General features: G+C 40.7%; 1 protein-coding gene across 2 annotated transcripts in view; it reads right to left on the bottom strand.

Moving 5' to 3' along the window:
• ATP8B1 (ATPase phospholipid transporting 8B1) overlaps positions 1-22,579 on the bottom strand; it is a 1,573,644-nt gene that overhangs the window by 924,572 nt on the left and 626,493 nt on the right. The window contains exon 1 of one of the 2 annotated variants that reach the window (XM_044074792.1): positions 21,125-21,330. The exons of the other annotated variant lie outside the window; for it this stretch is intronic. The gene's annotated coding sequence lies outside the window, so the exon portion shown is untranslated. Of the gene's footprint in view, positions 1-21,124; positions 21,331-22,579 lie in introns of those variants that run through there. 2 annotated transcript variants of the gene reach the window in all.

Genomic DNA, 22,579 nt, shown 5'->3' with positions numbered 1-22,579 from the left:
AGTGGAAGAGAAGGATTTGTTTTAAGAGTTTCTCAGGTGCCAAAGTCTGTTTTAGAGTCCCAACTTAGATCTAGCACACTTCTAAAGAAATCTCTAAAAAAAAAAGTTCAGAATGCTCAGCTTGCAACTCTTCTGGATGCTACCTTAATGGCTCTGAACATGAAGGATCTTTATCTCCCCACATCTATTCACCAGACCCAGAAATAGATATATAACATTCATGGAACGAGCTCTCATTATCAGTTAACTACTTTGTCTTCAGTCTTTCCATGGTGCCCATGATCATCGGATACATAGCACCAGTCTTTCTCCGCTTAAGGGTGAGGAGTATTTAAATTTATTCATACCTAGAAGATTTTCTGACAAGTACGTTACAAGAAGTAGCTGGCAAAAGCACTCAGTTGTACCTTCCCTGCATCTTAAGTCACTTATCCTTGAACCTCCACCTGCTGCCATCCCACATCAAGAGTTTTCTAAGGGCAGCTTTGAACACCAGTACCTTTGTGGAGTTGAACCCAAAGGACAAGACCCTGCTTGTAGTAGTTCTTTTTCAGAAGCTTTACAGAGTACCTGGTAGGCAGAGGTTTTGTGAAATCTGTAGGATACATGTCAGCATTCATTGCAATAGCACCCTCACATATTTCTGTGTGACACACTTGCATCAAGTCTTTGGAAAAAGTCTCTCTCATAATCCAACTCTGGAGGTAACTCACTTCATTGTTATCCCAGGGTTCTCTTACCATTTCAGATCCAAATCAGACTTTGATTACATATGCAACTTAAATAGCATGATTCAAAAGAATCTTCAAAAAAAACCTGGAATAATTTACATCAGAAGTGACAGGCCTAGCACTCCCTGACAAAGGAAGTATGACCCAAGGGTCGAATACTGGCAAGGCATACATGGTCCAAAGACTAAATCACCTTAAAAACATACTAATTTATGCCTCAAACTGTGTTAGGGTCCACAGTCTTCATTCTCTGGCGTATAAGGCAGTTGTTTCAAAAAAGAAAGGGACTATGACCATCCTTTATGCCCTCTAGATATTCTCAGTTTTGAAATCAAGAAACCTGCAGCCAATAACAAAATAAAGCTGTGTTGTGCTTCCCTAAGGGTGGGGGTGAATCCACTCAATCTCTGTTCAGGAGGCTAACTGTGCATCTTTGAATTAGTCAATAGCCTAGGTTTTCAACTCCAAGCAATCTAAATCTCCAGAAACTACAACTCAGTTGCAGACCACATGGACAGATCACAGAGGAGCTTACATGAATAAAAGTTGAACAGCAGGACCTTCAAGATCATATGGGAAGAAGGGTTTACTATCAAAATGTCGAAATTCACATTCATAACATCAAAGTCATTACGCCGAATGTTCAAAATACTGAAAAAAGTCTAAATTTAAATGGTCAGAAAAAACCTGCAAACAAACACCAGTTTTTTGCAGGGGGGGGGGGGCTGCACCCCCCCCCTGCACCCCCCCCACATCCCCTGCTACTTGTATATTACAACTCCGAAATTGCACAACAGTGCAGACAAAGGAAAATCCTTGCCCTGTTTGCAACAATGTCGACAGGTAATTTGCATGCACTTCCTGTCGACCAAATGAACTACTTAATATTCATGTGTCGACCATATGGGTCAATCATATGAACGTTGGACCAAATGAATATCAACATTTTGATAGTAAACCAGGAAGAAGAGATTACAGAGCTAGATCTGTTTGAATCAAAAGATAACTGTTGAAGTTCTATTTTTAGCTTCCCTAATCTGAAGAGCTGATGCATTCTTTTAACAGGATCAAGGTTTCCATTAAGTCTTGCACCTATTTTTTTTCAACAAATTATAGTAATAGCAAGAGGAGAGGTCATTCTTCATTGTGGTAGCACTACATTGGTCAAGAGAGATGCATATCTCCTCCAAGTTCATGTGGAACAAGAATGTCCCTTAAACCCACCCTCTGACTATATTCTGCAAAACCTACAAAAGTGGGATCTTTGATTTGTGAAATAGCACATGGATTGGGCTCAGAACAAGCATGTTCAGGATGGAAGCTATTGGTTTTTATTATACACAAGACCAGAACACCAGCATTAGGAAAATCCTTTTGGACAAAAAAAGATTTTGTGTTGCATAGTAAATAGCAAAGATCCATCTGTTCCTTTGATTCCTTTTCTGCTGCATATATTATTGGACTGTATAATCAAAGCCTGGTCAATGCTTTCTTTACATTGTACCTCTCAGACATTTTAACTTTTTTCTAAAGGCATGGCATTTTATAGTGGCTAACTTGTTCATCGCAGATATCTCATTTGCAATGCTTAGGCATACCTTGACTTCAGACTCTTTTCAGATTTACACAAGTACTTTTTTCATCTAAATGCACTTTATCTGAACTACAAAATATCACCCATTATTCATCGGACACCTGCTCACTGAACCTTGGGAATGGACTTGATGATGAATCATGTTTTGATTAAGTGTGACCTACCTGTGTTACAGCATTTCATCCATAATTTACACAGTACAAGTCATTGCTCACATTTACATACATTTGCCTCTCACAGAGAGGATGCTGTGCGAGGAGTAGGGACTCTTAGCAAACATTAGCCAGAAACTCGATTGAAAGAAAAAGTACAAGAAAGCATACCTCTCTCAGTTGCCAGAAATCTTAGGTAACTTGACCAGTCCCTTGTAAAATTTTTAATATTCTGCTAAATCACTCAGCATCAAACTCTAAAATGCCAGACATCAGTTTCCTACTTATTTTTCAGAAAATACATATTGATGCAAAGCCTGTTTTATTCATTTAAGTGAATTAGATTTGTTGTTGTGTCTTTCGGCTTTTCCCGGTTAGGGGTCGCCACAGCGGAACTCCGGTCCACTAATGATTGGTAGTTGATTTTTACATGCCGTGTTACCAGCCCTGACGCACAACCTTCAACGAAGGTACGCCCATTCACGCATGTCTCCACGGAGAAGACGCTCTAGCTGAGAATCGAACCGGACAGAGTCTTACTATGAGGCGACAACGCTACCGCAGCACCACCACCACCACGTGAATTAGAGAAGTATTTAAAAATTATCCCTTATTTTGGCCTTTTGTCTCCCCCACTCATTAATTTTGGCTTTATCCAAATTGAGCAAAGGTAAGAGGTCTGTCAGGAAGCTTCCTGTAGATACACTCCAAACGATAGCAGAACCTTGTATGTGGATCATCAGCACAACAAACGTAGTTGTGATTGTAGGACAGAACCAGATAACTGATGGCCTGTAAACCTTTGCCTTACTGAAAACAGGGTAAAGAGAGCTACACATGCACATACATTAACTCATGTACATGAGCAGCTATGTTACATGTGTGTAGGCATGAATTATAAGTAAAGTACAGTTTTGTACCTACCATAAATGTAGATGTCCAAACTGGATAGCATCTGCAGTCATAACAACTGGGTTGTCCTGTCGTCAGGCAGCCCTTCAGTCGGCCGGATTCCAAAGTCCGGTCCGCTTCGCTGATGTCGCACTTCACCCGACGTCATCTCTGTTGGTCTTCGAGTATAAAGGCATCAGCCGACGCCATTTTCCTCAGTGTTTCTTGCCCCAGATGCCAGTTGCCCTCTTGAAGGCTAAAATTTGGATAAATGCCAATGTTTCCAAAAGATAGAGGTAAACACAAAATAAGCATGTATGTACATATATACAAACAAATACACCATAAGAGACTCCCCCCCACCAGCTAGCTATTAGGAGGGTAAATACCCTAGGAGTACCACAGAGGGAAGGAGGAGGGTAATCCTGACTGCAGATGCTATCCAGTTCGGACATCTACATTTATGGTAGGTACAAAACTGTACTATGTCCTTCATGGATGCATCTGCAGTCATAACAACTGGGTAGAATACCATAGCCAACTAGGGAGGAGGAAAAACTAGATTATGGTGTGTTTAGGATCCCTTGCAGTACAGCAGTGGCAAACCCTGCTCGGGATCTGGAATATAGAGGCAAATTATAATGCTTGGCAAATGTATGCACGGAGGTCCAAGTAGCCGCCTCAATAATGTCTTTGGTTGCCACTCCTCGTAAGAAGGCTGTGGTAGTGGCTGTTGCCCTTGTAGAATGAGGTCTTATGTTCTGTGGAATTGGTTTTCCATGGAAGGAGTAACAGAATCGTATGCAATTTCCTATCCATTTGGAGATTGTCTGTTTGGAAATAGCTTTTCCTTCCCTTCCTGTTGCATAGGCTACCAAAAGCTGGTCAGTTTTTCTGCTACTTTTTGTTCTGTCCAGGTAGTAGCGTAGCTGTCTATGTACATCCAAGGTATGCAGTATTCTTTCCCTCTGTTTTGTGGGTTGGGAAAGAAGGTAGGTAGGTGGATTGCCTGGTTTAAAGACACTCTGGATACCACCTTAGGCATAAATGTAGGATTAGTCCTCATGGACACTCTATCTTGGTGGAAGATTAGAAGGGCTGTACTGCCATTAGGGCCTGAAGTTCAGAAACCCTCCTGGCTGAGGTTATTGCCAGTAGGAAAGCAGTTTTCCACGATAGATGCTGTAGGTCTGCTGTTGCTGCTGGTTCAAAAGGTGATAGTGTCAACTTTTCTAGCACAAAGTTCAAGTCCCAAGCTGGCAATGGTGGTTTCCTTGGAGGTTTTACATTCTTGATTCCTCTGAGGAACTGCCTGAGTAAAGGATGTGAAAAGACAGGTGGATCAAAGCTGTATTCTGCTGATATAGCTGATGCATGTATCTTGATGGAGGAGTAGGACAGGCCTGTATGTAGAAGTTCTGCCAAATACTCCAGAATGTTAGGCATATCTATGTTTGACACATCTTTTCCTCTTTCAGTACTCCAAATGACAAACCTTTTCCATTTTCCTGCATAGTTCCTTCTTGTTGAAGGTCTGCGGGCTTCAAGAATAATATCTTTAACTCTTTGGGAAAGTTCTGGATTAGCTGCTGCTATGTGATGTTCCATGCAGTCAGTTGCAACGTTTTAGGTTCGGATGCATGATGCTGTAGTTGTTCTGAGTTAACATCAAAGGCATCAGGGTATTGGCCACATATTGTTCGAGACATGCTCCTCAGCAGTGGGTACCAGTGTTGTCTTGGCCAGTTTGGAGCTATCAGGATTATCCTTGGACGTTCTTCCTTGATTTTTAGTAATACCTTGTGTATCAAGGGAAGAGGTGGGAATGCATATGCTGTTAGGCCTTTCCAGCTGAAGGAGAGAATCCACTTTCCATGCCAGTGGGTGGAATGTCCTTGTGCAGAATTTTTGAGCTGGTGATTGAGAGGGGAAGAATAGATCTATCTGAGGCATTCCCCATTTCTTTGAGATGGTCTTGAAGATGTCCGGGTGTAGCATCCATTCGTGGGCATCCGATGTAGTTCTGCTTAATATGTCTGCTAGAGTATTCTCCTTTCCCGGTACAAATATTGCCTGTAACTGGATGTTGTAGCTGAGTGCCAGGTTCCACAGCTCCAAAGTCATTCTGCATAGGGGTATGAATGAGTGCCTCCCTGTTTGTTGATGTACCACATGACTGTGGTGTTGTCTGTCCTTATCATCAACTGGCCCTCTTTGAGAAATGGTCTGAACTTTTGGATTGCCAGTTTTACTGCCAGCATTTCTTTTAGGTTGATGTGCAGGTGAAGTTGATCCTGCGTCCACAATCCTTGCACGCATTTGTCCAGCATGTGGGCCCCCCATCCTAGGTCTGAAGCGTCTGTTGTGATGGTCTGGTTTGCTTGACATCTGCGAAAGGGTAGACCTGGGTTTGACTGGCATGCTTGAGCCCACCATAGGAACTCCTGTTTTAAGCATGGAATTAGTGGAATTTCTGTTTCTAGGCTGTGCCTGTGTTGGGACCATAAATTCTTTAGGTACCACTGTAGTTTTCTCATATGTAGTCTGGCAAGTGGGACCAAGATTATGCATGATGCCATGAAGCCCAAGGCCTGCAGTACTTTTCTTGCTGTTAACTTGTTCTGTTTTGTTAGAGCCAAGAAGTAAAGAGGGAGTTCTTTTGTTTTTCTGCAGTTAGGAATGCCATTTGTCTTACTGTGTCCAATTCCGCCCAAGAATGTCCTTGTTTGGGATGGTATCAGCCTTGATTTTTGTAAATTGACTGTGTATCCCAGTGCTTGTAGCAAGTAAATGACCCTTTGTAAATCTGTTGTCAGCTTGCTTTTGTTGTCCCTTGTAGCAGGCAGTCGTCCAGGTATGGGTAAATTTGAATTCCCTGTAGTCTGCAGTGGGCGATTACTGATGCCAGGCATTTTGTGAATACTCTGGGCGCAGAAGATAAGCCAAAGGGCAATGCTGAGAATTGATAATGCTCTGATCCTGCAAGAAATCTGAGGTATCTTCTGCAGATTGGTCGAATGGGGACGTGCAGGTATGCCTCCTTGAGATCTAGAGTTACCAGCCAACACTCCTTGCCCAGCATGGGAAGAAGTTGCTGTAGGGTCAGCATTTTGAATTTTGGGACAATGATGTATGTATTTAAGGTGGACAGGTCGAGAATAGGTCTCCAACTTTTTCCCTTTCTTGGAACTAGGAATAGTCTGGAGTAGAATCCCTTTCCTTGTTCTGTTGTTGGCACTCTTTCCACAGCTCTCATGTTTGCTAATTGCATTATCTGTTGTAGAGCCTCTGTTTTTTGATTTGGAGGTAGATTTGGCATTCCTCTTTTGACTGGTAAAGTGTGGAAGTGGAACCGGTAACCTTGATCTATGGTTTGTAAAATCCACTTGTCTTTTGTGATATAGTGCCAGTTCTTCGAAAATAAGGTTAATTTGCCGCCTAATGGAGCTGCTATTTGTTCCCTGGTAGGCGGATTTAGAGGTAAGTCACTGTGGTTGTGTTGTTGTAGTGGCAGTGGATGTGTCTGTGCCTCTGTTGTTACCTTGCCACTGTCGTCCTCTGTAGGCACCTCCTCTGGATTGGTTTCTGCCTCTGGAACGTCTATTCCTGCCCCTTTGGGATCTTGTGGAGTCAGGAAAGGACCAATTTTGGCAGGCCAGTTCCTGCTAAACCTTGGGGTTGAACCTGCAAGAAATCTTTAACCGTTTGAACAGATTTTGCCTTTTCTTCCATTTTCTTCATTACCTGCTGGGCAGGTGTACCAAACAAGCTGGTCTTATCCATAGGAGCATCTAATAACTTAGCTTTAACATGATCCGTAAGGCTTGTTCCTTTAGCCATGCATGTCTTCTTATCACTGTGCCAGTCATGGCTGATCTAAATGAAGCCTCCAGTGCATCATAGCCACATTTTAAGGAATGGTTACTAACCTGTTGTATGTTATTTACCATTTCTAATACATATTTCTTATCAATAGAGTCATCAGAGGATAGGCTTTTTGTTAACTGATCTAGCATAAACTCTAGATATTGTATCATGTGAAACTGACAGTTTAAAGCTGTAGCAGCGAGAGTAGCTGAGGTGTAGACTTTTTGCCCCATCTGTCTAATGACCTGGCTTCCCTTTCAGAAGGAATAGGGTTTTAGCTGTGGTCGAGGCTACTGCCCTGGGACCCTGGGATATAGTTTGGGGTCTGCAAGTGGGGCCTTGTAAAGGTGGTGATGAGTGTCTGGTACCCTGTAAAATCTGTCTGGTTTGGCAGGGGCTGGAGGTAAAGAATCTGGTGCAGAGCAGACATCATTGAAGGCATCGTCCACCACAGAGAGGACAGGAGGTATAGCTAAGGGCCTGTGCTGTGGAAGGTGCAGAAAGGTCCTAAGTCTTTTTCTGGAGTCTGAGAAATCCTGCTGCTGCCATTGGAACTGCTCTCGCATGGCATGTAAGGTTTCCCCAAAGGAGAATTCTTCTGGTGGGGAAGCAGCTGGAATGGATTCTTCAGCATCTGAGTCTTCATAAGTGGAGAAAGGAGCCTCTGGCTGGTCTGTTATGTCTGATTCATCGGCAGAATCAGAGGACACAGGCTCGGGGGGCTCTGCCCTAGGTCTCTTCTCTGGGGGCTGAGAGGCCCTGACCACGTGCTGGGGTAGAGACATCCAAGGGAATGGTGTCTGATAAGTCAGTGGCAACCACCGTAGTGGATAAAATTTCTGAGGCCGATTCAAGAGAAGTAGCAGGGGCCTCAGTGGTAGTGATAGTTTCAGCTGCACTTTGATCAGTTTTCTCGGTTTCGGCCGAAACCGAGACACTCGCGGTTTGCTTAACCATGGTTTCGGCCGAAACCGTGGACCGCGAGTGTCGGTCTTTATCTTTGCGTTTTTTAGCAGTTTGGGTAGTCGGAGGATCCGACGGCATAATATACGCAAAATCAGAACCGAAAAACTGTTCAGCAAACTCCGACCGACGCCTAAGCGTTCGTCGGTTGAATGAAGCACAGGCCGAACAGGCTGCTACGTCGTGGGCTGGGCCTAAACAAGGCAGACAATAAGAGTGGAAATCTTTATGAGGTATTTGTTTCCCACAGGTTAAACAATTATTAACTTTTTCTGACATCGGCTGAGGCAAGAAAGAGTCCCCAACGGGGTACTTAGCTTTAGAAGTCTTCAAGTAGTATTCGTAGAAGTAATCTCTGGATCCGACCGACCGGCACTTGCAAACAGCTTCTGCTTCGGGCGCCACGCGGCAAGAAAGACTGAGGAAAATGGCGTCGGCTGATGCCTTTATACCCGAAGACCAACAGAGATGACGTCGGGTGAAGTGCGACATCAGCCGAAGCCGGACCCAGACTTTGGAATCCGGCCGACTGAAGGGCTGCCTGACGACAGGACAACCCAGTTGTTATGACTGCAGATGCATCCATGAAGGACATCAGCTCCCAGACAAAACTGAACAAAGGTTAAAAAACTCAACACAGTTTGATAACAAGTGTATACACAGTCAAGAGGAGGCATTCACAAGCGTAAACATTCAAGACAAATACCCACTGCAAAAACAGATAACAGTTTAAGCATTTTCAGTAAACAATTAAAGTTACAATTTCACTCTAATACCCTGGTTTATGTCAAAAATACAATTCACATTACAAAACCTTTCTGCGCACTACCAGGCAAGTGCCATTTCCGGTCCTTGCATGTAAAACCATCACGCCTTAATTATCAGTGTACTGAAGGAAATAGACAAAACGCTATATTACTTACAGAGTACACTTGGTGTGCAAGCACTGAACACAACATAATTTAAAGATGGGAATTAAACCATCTGCTGCATTTGATAAAGTAATAAAATGAAAACCACAAATGAATCAGTATAAAGATTTTAGAGAGGTGACAATTTTTCAAACATAGAGCAGGACTGCTGTGAAGGCTGCTTCTATGTTTCTGTAAGCAGACTGACTGGGCTTCATGAGCATCAGCGTTTTGGACTTTAGAAGTGGCATGAATCTCTGCAGTACTTTTAGCCTCAGTGACTTTGCCTCATGTCTGCTTGTGGACTCTACTAACACAGACTATCCAGCCAGATTCATTGCTTTTTTTTTCAAGGTCAGATATTGGCCTAATGCATTTTCGACAGCACTACATCTTTTAACCAACAACTCATCCATCTCAGATAAGCTCATCACAGAGTGGCCTACACTCAAAATTTTCAGGCACACACCTGAAATGGTATTGCCCTACCAAAGGTGTTATGTATGCCAATCATGCAGAAACAACTAACATTACAAGTAAAGTCAGCCAGAGAGGTGTACTCTGTGGAAGCAGACAGTCTGTTTTCTGGCATGTTCCAATACTGAGGGAGAGCCTTGTTTTGCCAAACTCTTCAACCCATCAAGGCAGTGGTAAAAATTAAATGTTTCTGTACATGGAAACAATTTCTGGTTGAATCTTGCCTTCTAATAGATGTTGTTAATTTTCACAATGAACATCTTTCAAATGTCCTTTACAGCATCATACTTCTGCCTTTCATCTTCAGTTAACTTTTGTCTCCTCCACACACCATATGTTTTATCACCTACATTAGTGTAAATCTGACTTGCTTTTGAAAATACAGTCATCACTTGCTAGATAAAATTTTTCCTATCCACTTTTCTCATTCTTGCAGTTTGAAAACAGCTATTTTGATGAATGCCCAGCGAATGTAGCACTTTGCATGTAGATGTTGCTGCAACACCTACCTAGTTAGTTCTGCTAAGGCAGTCCAGTCAAAAATAGAACCAGTTTTCTGCTGCAGCCCTGCAATGAAAATATCCTGGCAGCTTTTAACATCCTCTGCATCCTTTTTTCTCTTATTAATGTTACATAACATTGACAAGCCAAAGACCCTGCCACTATTACAGAAATAGGCAGTTCTTAAGTGTGTTTATTTGCTAAATATAAAACAGAAAACAACTATTCTGAAACATCAGTTTTCAACTGGTATAAACTTGATCCCATTAAGCCACACACACCCCAACACACAGTGCTACCTTTTCATATCAAAATTGCTGTAGCAACACCACATAAGCATCTGTGATTGCAATAACATCAAAACCAGAATCAAATTCTGCTCAAAAGGCAATACAATGGCCAGTGTCCTAAACGTGTCAGAATATCTTGGATAATTCGTGCATTATTTTGTTTCATCCATTTCTTCACAGCATCTAGACAAGAGAGCTTCCATACATTTAAGACAATACAGTCAATGTCATGTCAAAGGTGGGATGAAAAGGGCAGATGTTAGGGCATCAACCTGTAAGGGGTGCTGAACATTAAAAATGTTTGACATATTACAATATGTCTATTAAGTGATGCTGATCACTTAATAGAAAACTTGTAAGCTAGCTTAGCTGTATTTTTTTTTTAAAGATGACAGATTATTAGACCAGATAGTCACTTAGCTTTTTTTTTTTTTTTTAAAACATGGTGAAATTACTAGTCAAACCAGATAAACACTGATGTATTGTAAAATGTCAAACTTATTTAAAGTTTGGCAAGAGGACAGTGTCAGATGTACATGCTGCCCAGGGTGCCAGATTCTTTAATACAGTTCTGACCCAACAAAATTGATACAAGTACGTAGTGAACAATAAGATATGCACAGTTAATGACTAAATTATGTATTTTGGGGAAAACAAAGGGCATGCTTCAGATCCTGCCAACTGCCCTCAGAAATACTACATTAGTGTGTCATACAATAATTAGTTTTCTGTTTAGCTTTGCATATTTTTTTTTTTTTACTGGTGTCTTAAAACAGACAAGTCCCAAGACAAGGTATGGCTTCCTTAGACTGTCATATTGTACGGTATTTAGCACAGTCTCATTGTATTTATGTTTCCATAAAGCTTCAGTGCTAACTTCCTCCATAAATCACAATTTGTCTGTTAGTAGATCTCAGATTTCTAATGATGTTTTCACTAGGTGGCATCTTAAGCGACTTGTCAAAAGTTGAGATTTTCAAAACAATAAACAAATGTACAATATGTGTGTCTGCTCCTAATGGTAAAAGGGCACTTGGTTCTTTCAGGAGGCCTTCCTTAATGTTGCAAGTTCAAGAAAATACTTTCCATCTTCATTGTATGATGAAGTACCGTGAAACACAAAAATGCAGTGACAACTTCTTTTAAATTTGACTTATACAGCTATTCTAATTTCTAGAGCTTGTCTATAGCTGCTAATGCTGAGTATTACTGAAGTGTTATGACAAAGGAGCTAAAAGCCATCTGAGGTCACAATAAATGTTGCACCATCATCTGGTAAACACACTTGTCATGGTAAAAGCAACATTGTTAATGTCAAAGTGTGACTACTAAAATTTGAATGAAATGACAGTAAATCCAAAAATTACAATGTTTATCTGTACAAGTCTATGTAATGCACATGACAGAGCTAATACAGAAATTTTAACCAAGTACTACAATTTACAGCAAAGACCCATGTAGAAAACCTCCAAATTATTACAAAAACATTTTAATAATTTTATAATCAAACATAAAACACTCTGCAGTTTAATTATAATTAGGCATATGAAAACATTGGTTAAAATCAATACAAGGTATATCACAATCATATTAAGAGAAAGTTTTAGACTTTGTAGAGAAATTAAAGACGTTAGTCTAAAACAAACAGGAATTGCAATACGAAGTGAGGACAAACAGGCTTATGATATAATCAGACAGAAAATAAGGGAAGAAAATTAGCAGTGAGGAACTAAGTGAAGGAAGAGTAATAAGGTATAAGGAATGCAAAGGTACTTATTCATATTTAGGGACAGTTTATCCTGGTTTTGAGCAAGAACAGAACCAAATTTTAGCTAAGTCGTCTTTCAGAGTGGTTTTGAAAGATGGGAGGTATAGACCTAATGGATACAAGTAAGGAGGTACAATTTCAATGCACTCATTAAAAAACATGCAAATGTTAGTGTATGCCTACATTACTGCTTATAAGAAAATTTCCAGACTGATGCAGTACAAGAAAAAGCCACATGTAAATACAGAGCCAAGTCGTAACATCTCTGTGGGATGTGGGAAAAGCAGAACACTGCGGTTTGTATTGATCAGGCTGTGGATTGTATTTCATTACAGAAACTAAAAGTGGAAATTCCTTAAGATTCCAAGAGCAGGATAAGTTATTTCTTACACTTATTTAACTGAACTGCACTTCTGAAATGCTTATAATTGTGCTATACAGTTGATCTACTACATTTTGCACTGTTAAAAAGCTTTTTTTATTGTTTCACTGCATTTATGTACTGTTTTAACTGTATTTTTCATTTCTAGATACTGTTTCATTAATCTTATTGCATGTTTACTGAATTACTTAACTGTAAACTGCTTTTTCATACTGAGAGTTGTATTTTCTGTTTGTGAGTGCTCTATCCAAGCTTTTCTGTGCATTTTTGATTTTTTGAGGTTTCTGTGTTCTACAGCATGGAACTGTAACAGTGTGCATTACTATAATTGTCTGTTTACAGTTAAAAGCATTCGCTAGAGTCTGCTCGCTCCTTGATCTGTTTAAAACTTTCATTTAGTGGCTACAGCTAGGAACTGTAATTTTTCCCACCTATCCTCCCTAGTGTTGTGGTGTTCTTATACCTGGTGGCAGTTGCCTGCCCATACTGTATATTTGATCTGTGACACTCCTCTCAGTCTAGTGTCATTAGTTCATTCAATCTAATAGAGAACATTTGTGAAGGCCATCCCACTTAGATTCTTAACATTGAATTAACTTATGTTCCAGCTTTATCCATTTCCACTTTAATGAAAAAAAAATTCTAAGCTTGCTTCCCCTCTTTCCTGTGTCAGGTCTTGTCCAGGACTGTTTGTGAGCTCCTGAGCCACCCCCCCCCACACTTAACTAGGGTTATACTATTCCTGGCGCCATAAAGTCTCCGCTTCAAATTTTCCCTTGCAACGAGTCAGCTTTTTAGTTTTAGCACTCAAATCTGTTTCTTTGAGCTCAGCACTTGTTCAGAACTCGTTGTAAGCACTAAATAAGCTACAAATTACTACAGCACTCAACTTTCCTCACCTGTCTAGAGGAAAAGTTTTAGTATTTAATAAATAAAGCACCTATCCTGGCATGTCTAAAGGTCAGCTCCCGGTGTTTTCTCCTGTCTACCTGATGAATCTGGGCATCTTGGGACAATGCAGCAATTGCCTCATGTACACTGACAACCCTCTCCTCCTACCACCCAACACTACGACCTGTGAGAAATGCACTTATATAGCCAAACTGAAAGCAAAGCTCTCTTCACCAAAGACTGGACTAGACCAGTCAAGAGGAGAAGGTAAACACTTGCAGTGCACCACACACTTCACATAGTCCCTCAAAACCTACACCTCCAAAACACACACACACACAAGCAAAAAACACACACCTACATTCGCGGAAGCTCAGTAAAACTCTGCCCAAACAACCGAGACCTCCAAAGCAGAAATGCAAGCAACCTCCACCCCCCAACACAACCCAAATGACACACAGCCCACATACTCAGTGTGCCACTCAACTACAGCCCATAAGGCATAACGTACCAGACACTCTAGTCATAGGTGACTCTATAGTCAAGCACACTGATGCTCCACTCACCAGGCTAAACAAGGAGAAAGTTACTGTCAGCTGCCTGTCGGGTGCCAGGATCCGCCACATAACACACGCACTCAGGTCACTCCACAACAAGTACAAATATGACTCATTGTCCATGTTGGTGTGAATGACCTGAGAAGTACCTCCCTGGACTACATGAAGAGACATGGAGGAGCTCTCCAATCTTGTAGCCCAGGCAGGTATTATGACCCTAGCCCTGAGTAGCATCCTGCCATCACCCAGAATGATACCACAGTACAAGGACAAAATGATTGACTAACAATTGGGTGAGCTTCTGGTGTCATTCTGTGGAAATCCAGTATCTGTCTGCCTGGGATGACATGATCGACAGACCACGCTGCTTTGCCAGGGATGGCCTGCACCTGTCGCCCTTGGGATTCCGGATACTGGCAAAGGCTCTTGCCACCCCTATAGTGCCTTTTTTAGGCAATGTTCAAATGACAAATTCACCACCGTAACAGGTACAAGCAAGCAAAATCTGAGGGTAATGCTACTCAATGCTAGAAGTCTAAACCTCAAAATACACTCAATCGAGGCACTCCTTAAAATGGAGAACATAAACATCTTTGCAGTGACAGAGACCTGGTTCAAAGCTCCAGAAAGCACCCCTGCATTACCAGGCTATAATTCATACCACACCTTTCGGCAACCAAGCCTGGACCGAAACACAAAAGGTGGAGGTGTGTCCATATTCATTAAGGATATCCACACCTCAAAGCTAGTTGCTCAGCATAATGCATCCAAGATTATCCAAGTTCAACTAACTCTGGGCAAAACCGTAATCCAGATAGCTTGCTACAGACCCCCCCCACCATACCCCAGGATTCCCACTCCTCTTTTCTTGATACACTGGAAAATATTAAGGTACAACCCAACACCCTAATAACGGGTGATTTCAACTACCCCACCATTAACTGGGAAAACTACTCATGTACCAACTCTTTTGCTCAACATTTTCTGGAAATAATCAATTCCAATGCCTTGGATCAACTTAGCCACACCCCCACCAGGGGCAGCAATATCCTAGACCTGGTCATCACCAACATGGGCGACAGGTGTTCTACACCAGAGTTCAGCTCCTCATTGGTCAGATCCAACCACAAGCTAATCACCCTAGACATCCACATCCCGCCTCCACCCCCATTAGGAAAACTGTAAAAAATTTCTCCAAAGCCAACTTCATGCTTAAGACAGAAGTGGCAAACTTAATGAGACACATACAGATGGACAATAGAGGTACAAATGCTAAATCCTACGCAAATTCACTTTATAAGCACTTACACGAGTGCATGGATCATGCTATCCCTAACAGAACCAAGATGCTATCCTCCAAAAAAACGAAGCAAATCTGGTGGTCTTCTGCCCTAAACTCTACAACAGAAGAAAGAAACTGTTACAAAAAGAGTTAAATCCCATGATTGGAGGAACTCCCTGGTCAGCCTCAGTAAGAAGCTGAGATCCCTCATAAAATCCTCCAAAGCTAGTTATAAAAACAAAATCACCACTGATTCTAAAGACAACCGCAAAGCATTCTATAGCTAGGTCAAGAATCTCAATGGCAATACTCAGATCTGCTTTGAGTTGCAGCACAATGACACTAAATATACAGACCCAACTGATATTGCCAACATCCTGGCAGATAGGTTCAGTGCTAACTTTACCTCCCTCTCACCCCCTAAAGGGCCCATATTTATACCGGAAGAATGCAAAGTTCCTGTAATCACGGCTGCACAGGTAAAAACCTCACTCTTCAAAACCAAGAACACAGCATCCATGGGAACTGACAGCATCTCAGGCTGTCTTCTGCATGAACTCCAGAATGAACTGGCACCCCACCTAAGTACCATGTTCAATAATAGCCTCACCTCAGGCTTTGTGCCCATTGAATGGCCACCGTGACGGTTATCCCACTCCACAAAGGGGGCCACAACAGACTCTGGGAACTACCACCCCATTAAACTGACTAGCCTGGTCTGCAAGGCCATGGAACGTATCATGGAACTCAAAAGACATTGGAGATCTCCAAACTCTGGACCCCACACAGTTCGTGTTTGTAAAAGGCAGATCATGTCTCCTAAACCTGACAGACTTCTTTGAAGCAGTGACCAAAGTCATAGATGAGGGTAAGGTGGTTCACATAGCCTATCTATATCTCGCCAAGGTGTTCGAAACCACCCCCCACTCTGGAATTATAGATAAACTCACTAAACCAGGTATAAATCCCTATGTCACAAAATGGGTTGCCAACTGGCTTACTGACAGCACCCACACTGTGAAAGTAGCAGACTCCAAATCAGACTTCAGACCAGTGACAAGTGGAGTACCACAGGGTTCAGTCCTGGGTCCTCTTCTTGTTTGGTATCTACTTTTCTGAAGTACAAGCTAACACAAAAGGTCTTTGGCTAACTAAATTCGCAGATGACTGCAAACTAGGAGCCATAATCGAAACTCCCAACAATGTGGACATCCTACAAAAGGGCCTCACTGAGACAGATGCCTATTGTCAAAGCCATGGTCTCAAGCTGAATGCCAAAATGTGCATGGTCATCCCATTTGGTAAAAACTCTGTACCCATGAACTACCACATAGGTGGTAGTCTGCTTAACACCGAAAGTGTGATAAGAGACCTTGGGACACAGGTGGACAGTAGTCTCTCCTTTGATAATCACAGCCTCAGTGATCAGGAAATCCTTCTATGTGGCACACCATCACAAAAGGTTTCTCATCCAGAAAAAGAGAGGTCATTGTTCCCCTCTACTCATCACTCATTAGACCCATTATAGAGTACAACGCCCCTTTTGGTATGTACCTCACAAGACATCTGCAACAACTGGAAAGGCCGTAAAAACACCTCACGAAGAGGATTACTGACCTCAAACAGATGCCTTACGCAAACCGACTCAAAAAACTCCAGCTTTACTCCGTCGCATATAGTCTACTCAGCGGCAATCTCTGCCTAACATACAAAGCTATGTCAAACCCAGAGCTGTTGGACATGCTCCACTTAAAGAAATCCCAATCCCTCCAAGCTACACGCTCTAGGGACCTAAACCTTGTCATCACAATTAACAGAAAATGCTGGAGGGATAGATTCCTGTCCCAGGGACTTCCCATTCTCTGGAACAGACTACCTAAGTCAAACAGAGCTCCTCATTAGCACTCCAAGAAAAATCTTAATGATTGGATGGGTAATAGGAAATTCATCCCGGGAATCACTTCTGTGGTTCTGCATGACAAGGGCACAGGAAAATAATTTTCTTGGGTGGAGAAAGCCAGGGTACCTTTTTGGCTAGGCTTGTATAGGCCCAAGGGCCAATAGCCTAGTACCTACCTATGAACACTAGAAACACCCGAAATAGGCTAGGATGTGTATTTTAATAAATCTCATTTCAGTCTTTGTTAAAGGTAAAAATGCTGTTATGTTCAAAATAACACAATCATCTTGTATCCTAGAAAACAAGCAAAAACTCATTAGATTGATGTTAATTATTCGAATGCAAATGATATCCGTTTATGATTGGTATTTCTTTTTGTCCATCTTCAAACCCAGGTGTTAAAAGGTGAAGATAAAATATTTTCAGCCTACTGGTCCATGTATAGCCTATAATCTAATTTATTAGAAAGTTTAATGCTTACAAAACTCTGATAACAATAAAATTTAATGACAATAAGGTCCACACAAGTAATTTATCAACAAATTTTACAATAAATGAAAATGTCAATTACAGCTAATCAGAAATTTAGGATGTTATACACACACACACAAAACCACATTACGGTAAACAGGACCCAGACCATGTAGGGAGCACAACACAAGAGTGAAGAACTCAAAACACACAACTTGCTGCAATAAGCAACTGCTGCACTGGTCTAATATGGCAAGTTCTGGATGCACTAGTCATTATATAGGACGAGACTTTGACAACTTCTGTAGACTCCCTCCTTATGATGGAGGTGGGAAGCACAGTGTATGCAGCTAGAAACAATTGTACTGGATCTGGTGGGGCAGTTACAAAACTGCAAATGCATTTGCTCCAGTGGCCTTATCCATCCTGAGCTTACACACTGCCAAACAAAGACTGATACACGAATCAGATGGAAGCTTTTGACTACTGTGCCACTGAGAATTAAAGGAGACTGGATACACTTTAAGGCTGTATCTCATACAGATAACATTCTTCTGAAATTGTTTCAGAACCTCTGCAGTCTCATGAATATCATCCTCTATCTGGATGGTTTGTGCAATCAATTACATGCAATATCACCTCCCAGCAGTAGCATCCTTTTTATAAAGTCTAGAATGGAAGTAGAGATTGGGTAAGCATGGGACAAAACTCATCCCTGGCTAGTTAAATATGAATGCAAGGACCCTTTCTCACTCATCTGACAGTCAGTGGATTTATGGGGTTTTGAAAATTGCAGTTTCCTTGCAAGTATACCTGCTCCACACTTGTGCAAGGGGGTTAAATTGGTTGCAACAACCTGAAAACTCATCGCTGCCAGTTGATCACAGACAGCAACAAACAAATACATTAGCACTGCCATTATTAATTTGGTCATAAACATCTGACATGTATACAGTCAAAATGGTTATAACTGGTGAGTATAGAGGCAGTCTGGGAATGAAAGTGACAGACCTTTACTGTCATTAAACAAATCACTGATTTGGCTCATCAGGGCTAGTGTGTGTGAGTGAAACGTATTGAAATATGCAAATATGGCTATTTTTATTTGCTCACAGCCAGACACGAGGTTTACAGAGGCAATAAACGTGGCTATATGTCTAGAGTAACCTTCCCCAAAGTAGTTGGCATCTATTTAGAAGAGGAAACCTACTGTTCATTATTATCTGACCACATGCTCTAAGCTGATACAGCAGTAATATAACCTCACCTGTTTCAGCTAGCTCAGTCCATTCAGCCATTTCCTGCAGTTCCACAGCATGCTTTGAAGTGACTAGCCATCACTTTGGCTATTTGATTCATTTTTGGCTGGTATACAATTTGGCAAGTTTAGAATTTGATATAGGTATGTTTACTTAGCAGCACAATGTGGCTAGATTGTATCAAATCATACAAATCTTATACATTGGAAGAACATTTCTTATATTACAGTTTTAATTATCCATTAAATTGCAGACTCTTTAAAGACTTTACTGGGATAAAGTGTTAACTAAAGGAAAAAGTAGGGGACACTATTTATGAAAACAGTTGCCTAACAGGAATCAAAACAACATCCAAAAACAAGAGGAACAATGTTGAAATATTAGACCCTTTCAAACGGTTTGTTTGACAATTGTCTTCACCAGCCATGGGCTACAAGTGGTTTTCCAAGATGAATCAAACTGCATTGCTGACATTTTTCCTGCCTGGCACCACTCTGTCACTCCCTATCTAGTGGCTTTAGAAAGCCGCTGAAAGTTTTATTCAACTCATTTCTTTGTGTGTAGATTAAAGGTCAATAACAGGCTGCTTTACATAGTTACATTTTTAAACAATCACGTTTAGGCTGAAACAATTGGATCTGATGTGAAGCAGGAGAGACTCAGATGTGAGGTGAAAAGTACAGTTTTGTACCTACCATAAATGTAGATGTTCGAGGATCCACATTGCTGCAGTCCTAACCATTGGGTAGTCGTCTGTCCAGGTCATAAAAAATGCCAAAAGATGTATTGTGGCGTCGATGTCGCATTAGACTGACTGATGTCAGGGTGGATCAGGGTATGCGACATCGCATGACTTGACGTCAGTCCTTTGTCTTTAGATGTCAAGAAAACCTAAAAAAACAAAAGACAAAAAAAACACCAAAAAAAAACCAAAATATATACACATATATAATATATAATATAATATAACACCACCCACTCCCCCCACCAAGAAGGGGGAGGGAGGAGAATTGGATGGATGCAATGCATTGTGGGAGAACGAACATCTACATTTTGGTACAAAAGCTGTCATGGTAGTTCTTCATCATTCATTGCAGTCCATATTGCCATTGCTAGAATCCCAAAAAGCAGAGAGGGGCTGGCAAATCATAAGAGGGAAGTTATGAATGTGTCAATATGCCTTGCAAAATGAATGAAGAACATCAGTATTCATCTCAAAGTACAGATAAAGGATTTCAGCAACACGTGCAAAAGGTATATGGCACAGACAGTAAACAATAAGACGGTACACGCAGGATATACACTAGGCTTGGAACAACTTAAAGGGACAGAAAAATTAGATATGAGAAGCAATTATTTACTATTACAGTTATATATTCTTTTACAAACATTTTTGATGTGATGGCTTTTATTTACCTTACGGAATGTAAACCAATACCAAGTCTGTAATTTTTCTTGTATGATGAAAGCCAGTACCAAAACTTCTAAAAAAAGATCACCACGATGTCTCTAACAAACCTGTTAACTCAAAGAACATAGTTTTCTCTCTGCTCTGCACCTTAGCTCTTTTCTCACAGACTTACTTTTTTTTTTAAATGTCCACAGCTTTTCAGTGTGGAGTCATCAGGTGAGGTATGATTCTCAGTATTAACATTTAGCTTGTCTTACTGAATGTCAATTTCATGTTTCATTTGCTCATTCTCTGTCATAGCCAGAAACAGTAGACTATGTTTTGATGCACATTTTGAAGGGCAGCCCCAGGAAACTAGAGATCAATCTGTTTTGCCAGAGCTGAGCACAAAACAGAAATTTGTGTGTGATGCAGCAAATGACTGTGTAGTAATCCATTTCATTAATTTACCATACTAGAATACTGATTTGCAGCTATAAGACTACAGAAAGGACTTCATAAGAAAAATATTTTCCCACTGCACTCTAGCTTTATTAGGCAAGTATCAGTTTTCTTCAAAAATACTGCATCTTTAAAATGTCATGCTAACATAATGGATGGGGCGGTACCTTTACATACAATTTAGTCTTAGTTACTATTTAGCCCAGAACTTTCTCTGCTTTGTTACTTTAAACATGGGTACTTGAAATAATAAACTACATTACAAAAACTGTATACAGCTATATTATGCACAACTATCTACAGAACGATGCATGGATTTTTGTATCCCAAGAGGACAGCAGTGCAAACAGAATTAGTCCCAACTTCAAGAGACATTCTCTCTTACCTGTCAAGCTGAAAGCGGAATACAGACTAACATCTGCAAATGGCACAAAACAATTGTCACCAGATGGACATGATCATTCTACAAGTGTGAAACCTTTACATTATATCCAGTTTGTTCAAATGCCTTTTGGTACTCATAACTGTAGGCAAGGTAGATGTGATATATGGAAGAATTAAGCAGCAATATACTTCGGAATGCTTATTGATGCATGTCTATCCTCAAACAGCCACAACAGTACAAGACTGAATGAGTAACAGAAGGGTTAATGTTCCTGCCTTAAAAATAGCCAAATCTCTTTACCTAGTCTGACTAGTTTCAACCTTTGTGTGTTCATTTGCAAAGCTAACATGACTTAGGACAACATTATTTACATAACATTTAAATTTTTTTGCGCTTAAGTTTCTGTCAATACTACCCTTGCTATAGAACACTGACAACATTTAAGTAAGGTGTTATTTTCACTAATTCAATGGTTGGAACTGTGTTAACTCATCTACAGGTAACAGTCAGGTACGTGTGGTAGTTAGATTGTGTGAGGAAAGGGTTATCTTGCAATGCAAGTATACTGTGCTTTAAAGTAAAAAAAATATATATGCTACATACACAGTCAGCTAGTAAAACTTAATGCACTCAAACTATTCAAACATGCTCCCAACAAAACATAAATCCAATAAACCAAATTTATAAGAAGCTTTTTGAAAGAACACTCCTTTATTAAATGAGATTTGAAAATATAAAAATATTTTCAGTCAGACTACAAAAAGAATCTTAAAAGAATCACATATATATAAAAGTACAGAAGTCTTTAAAAACACTGGCATAAATGTCCAAACTAACTAATATTGTTCTAGTAACGTTAGTGCTACATTGAAAGAAAGAAGGTAAAGCAGAAGCGGGCAGTGTTTTCCAGGTGACACACACAAATTAAACTGGTTATAGCCAGTCCATTATGAGATGCTGAATATCCAAGAGCAGAAGTGGGCAGTCTGGCAACTGGTGCAGAGGGTTAAGATCAAGAGCTCCTGTGGTACAGGGTTTGAATCTTTCAGTCCACATTTGCCTAATGGTAATCTTAAGTCATTTACACAGACAATTTTTTGGGGGCAACTGGGATTTTGGACTAGGCTCCATAAAGGACCCCTGGACTGTAAGCCTCAATTTAGGAATAGCAGTCATTAAACAAAATAGGCAAAAATTAAAAATATCCAAGATAAAAAAATACAGAGGTGAAGGTGACTTTGCTAAATGCTAAAACTCTGAATTAAGTAGATAATGTTTGTACCATTACTGAAACATTTTAAAACTCCAAAACGCACATCAAATTCTAAACTATACCTTGGTTCTTTTTTTGTACAGCCAATGAGACAGGATACTTGAGCCACACACTAAAAGGTATCAGCATATGGCTCTAGATTAATACCAGTGGTGTTAAATATAATATAAAATTTACTTTTT

Source organism: Protopterus annectens, chromosome 1.part1 (genome assembly GCF_019279795.1).
Source record: "Protopterus annectens isolate FY-2018-M chromosome 1.part1, PAN1.0, whole genome shotgun sequence".
Lineage (NCBI taxonomy): Eukaryota > Metazoa > Chordata > Ceratodontiformes > Protopteridae > Protopterus > Protopterus annectens.
The sequence above is the reverse complement of the archived record's forward strand: the minus strand, read 5'-3'. Positions and strand labels throughout refer to the sequence as shown.